We start from the raw sequence: 6000 nt of genomic DNA on the forward strand, positions 1-6000 counted from the left end.
GTAGTGGTACTTTGTTTATTCTCATTATTTTACAGTATTTCATTATGTGAATGTAACACTATTCAGTTGTTGATGAGCATTTGGATTGTTTGCAGTTTGGGGCTGTTGTGCAAAATGCTGCTGGAAAAATTGTTGTATGTATCTTTTGAGGAATATATGTACATACTCCTATTCTGTATATACTTAGGAATGGAATTCCTGAGTCCTTAGGTATACATATGGTTAGCTCCAGTAGATATTGCCAGTCTTCCAAAGTGTCTGAACTAGTTTATACTCCTACTTCTGATTAGAATCCTGGTTGCTTGGCATCCTTAGCAACACTTGACCTTACTTGTCTTTTTCATTTTATTTTTTTAAAAAAGATTTTATCTATCAGAGAGAGAGAGAGACAGAGGCAGGCAGAAGGAGAAGCAGGCTCCTCGCTGAGCAAGGAGCCCGATGTGGGACTTGATCCCAGGACTCTGAGATCATGACCCAAGCCGAAGGCAGACGCTTAACCAACTGAGCCACCCAGACATCCCTCTTTTTCATTTTAGCCATCGTGTTTGGTGTATGTATGACTAATTTGCATTTCCATGAAGATCATGAAATTGAGCTTTTTTCATGTGCTTATTGGCCGTTTGGAAATCTTCGATGAAGTGTGTGTTTAACCACTTTTGGACTGGGTTGTATGTTTTTTCTTACAAATTTGTAGGAATTTTTTGTATATTCTGATTACGAGTCCTTTGTCAGATGTATACGTATTATAAATGTCTTATTTTGTATCTTGCCTTTTCTCTTAATGGTAACTTTTCATGAATGGAAGTTCTTCATTTTTATAAAGTCTAGTTTATCTCTTTTTCTTTTATAGTAAGTGCTTTGTGTCCTGTTTAAGGAAATTTTGCCTTTTCAAGGTAATGAAGATATTCTCCTATGTGTTTTTTTGAGAACTTTATTTTTTTTTAATTTTCACATATAGATCTACTGTCTATTGATTTTTGTTTAGGGTATGAGTTGGGAGTCAAGATTCTACTTTTTTCATATGGTTACCTAATTGACCCAGCACTTATTGAAAAAGGCCATCCTTCCCATTAAAAAGGCCATCCTTCCCACCTCCATCCTCCCCCCACCCCTGCACTGCAGTGTCACATTTGTTATGTCAAGTGACATAGGTGTGGGTTTATTTCTGGACCCTGTCTTCTGTTCCACTCATTCACTTGCCTAGTCTTATGTCAGTACTACACTGTCTTAATAACTATAGCTTTATGAGGCTTGGTGTCTAGTACTGTAAGTTCTCCGGCTTTATTGTACTTCAAGATTGCCTTGGGTATTCTTGGCCTTTTGCATTTTCGTATAAATATTAGGATCAGTTTGTGAATTTTTATGAAAAAAAAAAACACCTGAGATTTTGATTGGGATTGCATTAGATCTACAGATAAATTTGGGGAAGACCCAAAGTTTTATCCTTTTATTTAATCTAGTGTTACTCAGTTGGGGGTGGCATAGTGGTGCAGAGATCAGAGCAAGCCAGTGATATCACTTGGGGAGATTGTTTAAAAGATATGTTGACTATCGCTTACTCCTAATGTTCTGAATCAGTGGGCTCAGTATAGAGCTTAAGTATTTATTATGGAGCAGTTTCCCAAAAAATTGATTTGCTACCATCACCACTGTGTTCCACCCACCCTATTTGAGAGCCACTGACCTAGACTGTAATCTTGGCTAACAGCAGTAATTCATTGAGGCTAATTGAGGTAAAATCTGACTGATTTAATCAATACCAGGTCAGCTTTGTTTGGGGCTATATTTCCTAAGGCTACTATAACAAAGTACAAAAACTGGGTAGTTTAAAACAAATTTATTGTCTCACAGTTCTGGAGGCTAGATGTCAGAAATCAAGGGGTTAGCAGGGCTGTGCATTCTCTGATGTTTGAGGGAAGAATGTTTCCTTGCCTCTTCTAGCTTCTGGTGTTTGCCAGTAATCCTTGGCATCCCTTGGCTTATAGATGTCATCACTCCAGTCACATGGCTGGCTATCTTCTCCCTGTGTGCCTTCACATCTTCTTCCTTCTGTCTGTCAGAGTGTCCAAATTTCCCCTTTTTATTAGGACACCAGTCATATTGGATTAGAGCCCACTTAAATGACCTCATTTTAACTTGATTGCCTTTATAAAGACCCTGTTTCCAAATAAGATCACATTCTGAGCTATCAGGGGTTAGGACTTCAATTCAACCAAATGGGGGCGGGGGGGACACAATTCAACCCAAACAGAAGCCACTGAAAATTTCAAAATAATTATTGTCACAAGTTAGAGAGAGGAAGGAAATCCAGAATTGTTTATAGTAATATGAGACACTGCTTCCCAGAGCCACTCTGGGCAGAAGATCATCCACTCTCTAATCTCAACCATTCCTCTCTCTACATTACTATCCCCCCCCGCCCTTTTTGGCACTGAGAACTACAGTGTGGTTTGGTTCTGCTCTGTTAACAAACCCTGAAAATGCCAAGTGGAGGTTACCAGAAAGAAAAAGAGGCTTCAGCAGTTAGCCGTTTCTGTCAGCCTCTAGCTGAAGAAGGCTGAAAGGAAAAATGCCTCATGTAGACTAGCCTCTAGCCATATTCTTACCCCGGTTCTTCCTGTTAGGCCATAAAGCAGTAAAACCGTGGACAAGTGTGAGTCCACCTCAGCCTCAGGCAAGTATTTCTTCAAAGCTGTCCCATTGAGATGATACCATCCTTCTTATTTCCAGTAGCTTTCACACAAGGACTCCCCAGGACAGCCGAGGGCGTGATGACCTCTGCTGAGCTGCCTCCCAGTGTGGGTATAGTGTGTGGTTACCTCAGCAAGAAGAAAGGGAGGATGTGAGATTTCAGGGTGTGGTGAGCCAGGCTTTGTTGCACTTAGGCAAAGTTTCCATGGTGTGGGAACTTATAGATGGGAGGAGGAATTGTATTAGATCTTTACTGTCCTCCGCAGCCTCCCTGTTCCCACAGTCTGGGGGTGGAGTGGCTTTACATTTGATAGATGTCCCACTTTGGCCTTACATCTCTACCTAACCAGCTCCCCAAATTGGTACTTGCTTGACAGTGGTTTCAGCTGGCCCTCTATTATACTTTAGCCTGAAATTCTGTGGAGAGAAAATACCACGGTCATGTGAAAATGGTTCCAGGATGGTGGGTGTTACCTTGTGCTTTCTTGGTTCCTTCAGCCCCAAAAGATCCCAGAAATAAGGGTTTAGGATTTTTGTTTCCTGTCAATCCCAGAATTGAAGGCAGAAGAAATTGAAGACACAGTGGTTCCCAGATTTTGCTGCACATTAGAATGTGGGGGCAGAGATTTAAAGACCTGATGCCCAGGTCTTGCCCAGTTAAATTAAATCACAGTGTCTGCAGGTGGGAACCAGGTGTCAGTATTTTTTTAATCATCTGGGGGTGTATCCCATATGCACCAAGTTGGGGAACCACTGGTCCATAAACTTCAAACATTTCGGCAGAAGACTTTATTCCAAATTGCTTTATAGGATAACCTCAGAGACTTATATTTAGAGTATTACTAAAGGGCTCCTAGGAAATATAGATTCTTTTTGGAAGTATCTTCTCTAAGGGAATAATAACCACACTTCTGCCTTTGGGTTTCTGGTTTTGGAAGACTCATACATGATTTGATTCTTCCCTACAGTCAAATCCCCGACTTGCAGATGAATGGATTGCCAGGATAAGTGAGATTTAAAAAACAAACAAACAAACAAAACACCTTGGGGATATTGCTGTAAAGCTGATTTGAGGTTCTGCCTGCTTGAGGTTTGGTAGGACATAGGAATTTATAGCATAGTAAAGCATTTTCTCTAATAATTTTCATTGCTGTAGACAAATTTGGGACCAGAGTTTTACCTAAAATATGGCACTTTTTATCAAAGTTCCTGATATTACTACTGGTAAACCCATAAAAAAAAATAGTTTTCAGAATACAACTGATTTAGAGAAAAAATCATAGGTAGTAGATGAACCACAGATGGCCCTAATTTTCCTTAGTCTTTTCATTTCTGAAAGTGACTACCTTGCATGAATTTCTAGTTATATTCACCCTTTTCCTACACCTCTGGTTTGAACTTTAGTCCTGGAATAAACAGTGCTCAAAATTTGCCTAATCTCTAATCACCGGACAAGATTAAACATTAGACAGTATACCAGAGATCAGCTGTGAGAAGTAAACAGTTCCTGTGTTCTGCCAGTTAGGGTTTCCACAGAGGTGGTAGTTTCAAACCAGCCCTCCTCATAGGCATCCTTTTGTACCTCTCCTCTCGGTCCTACCAATTTCCTGTGGTGTACTGCTCCAGCCCAAGATGCAGCTATGCTTACAGGTTTCCAGAAACTGTGACTTACTTACTTTGCTCCACCCTTGTCTCTACAGAGGACTAGAAAACCTGAAATTAGTACTGACTGGAAGTTATTTGTTGCAGATGCATCCTCCTCCTTCTTGCCTCCATTCCCAATACCACTTGACAAACATGTCTGTCATTCTCATTTAGAAAGAAATTAGACCTATGCAGAGCCCTTTTAACAGGCTCTTGATCATTTAGTGGTGGCTAAAAAGACCTTCGGCCCATATAAAAAGTATGGGGAGTAATAAAGAGGACTTTACTAGGAAAGCGAACTAGAAGAGCACAACTGAAGGCGTATTTAACTTCCAGAGAACAGGACTAGATTGTACCACACTTGGGCATCAGTTTAAAGAGTGTTAGCAACAACCATTAGTTTCTTGTTAACCACTCCCATTAGCACTGGACATTAGCTTAGCTCTTTGTGTTTCTCTAACCACACTAAGGAAATACAGCTTCCAAGGGAATCTTTTTTAAGGTGACAAGCCTTAAAATTTAAAAAGAAGGGGAAAGAAAAAGAAAAAAGGGCCTTTTAGGGGTACCTGGGTGGCTCAGTCGGTTAAGTCTGCCTTTGGCTCAGGTCATGATCCTGGAGTCCTGGGATCGAGCTCCGTGTCAGGCTCCCTGCTCAGCGGGGAGCCTCCTTCTCCCTCTCCTGCTCCCCATGCTTGTGTTCTCTTTCTCTCTCTCTCTGTCAAATAAATAAATAAAATCTTTAAAAAAGAAAAAAGGGTCTCTTAAAAATAACAGATGATAGAACTGATGTTTGCACACCCAGGAATAAATCCCTTTACCATGGCTTCTGCCTTGAGATGTGAGTCTTAGGGGTCAGTTGTAAATTGCATAGAACATATGAAATGGTTTGGTACCAAAAGTCTTGCTAAATCCACTTGTTTTTATAATATTGTCTTTTTATTTATTTATTTATTTATTTATTTATTTATTTATTTGACAGAGAGAGACACAGCAAGAGAGGGAACACAAGCAGGGGGAGTGGGAGAGGGAGAAGCAGGCTCCCCGCAGAGCAGGGAGCCCGATGTGGGACTCGATCCCAGGACCCTGGGATCATGACCTGAGCCGAAGGCAGTCGCTCAACCGACTGAGCCACCCGGGCGCCCAAAATCCACTTGTTTTTAAACTGTGCAAATGATCTGATATGTCATCTGTAAATGGTAGGCAAAGTTGATGAGTTCTTGATCTAGTGGGTAACTTTGTTTTTGTTATAAAAGTTATTAAGTTGAAAGGTTGAAGTAGAGAAGCTTTTATATGTATCTTTAGACCAAGAGATCCTCTACTAAGAGGAGGAATGTGGATGCTTAAAAGTCTTCATTTTGAGCTTTTTTATACTGTACTTTGAATTCATGATGAGAGACAGTAAGCTGTAATTTCCTTCTGCATTTTCTATCCCACTACTAGCAACTATTTTTTCATCTGATTTTTTTTTTTTTAATTACATTTTTTACAGAGTTAAAAATGCCTGGCTTCTTGGATATGACACCAAAAGCATGGGCAATAAAAGAAAAAAAATAGTTAAATTTGATTTCATTGAAATTAAAAACTTTTATTCATCAAAAGATACTATGAAGAGAGTTAAAAAGACAACTAACAGAATGAGAGAAAATATTTGCAAGTCGTATATCT

At 39.9% G+C, this 6000-nt stretch overlaps 2 protein-coding genes across 5 annotated transcripts in view; both read left to right on the forward strand.

The window, feature by feature from the left end:
- LOC102731775 (estrogen receptor-like) overlaps positions 1 to 6000 on the forward strand; it is a 464527-nt gene that overhangs the window by 277672 nt on the left and 180855 nt on the right. The gene's annotated exons all lie outside the window — the stretch shown is intronic.
- Positions 1 to 6000, forward strand: part of ZNF609 (zinc finger protein 609) — a 211597-nt gene that overhangs the window by 170141 nt on the left and 35456 nt on the right. The gene's annotated exons all lie outside the window — the stretch shown is intronic.

The sequence above is a fragment of the Leptonychotes weddellii genome, chromosome 9 (genome assembly GCF_054177405.1).
Source record: "Leptonychotes weddellii isolate Sample4059 chromosome 9, ASM5417740v2, whole genome shotgun sequence".
In the NCBI taxonomy this organism is placed as follows: Eukaryota; Metazoa; Chordata; class Mammalia; order Carnivora; family Phocidae; genus Leptonychotes; species Leptonychotes weddellii.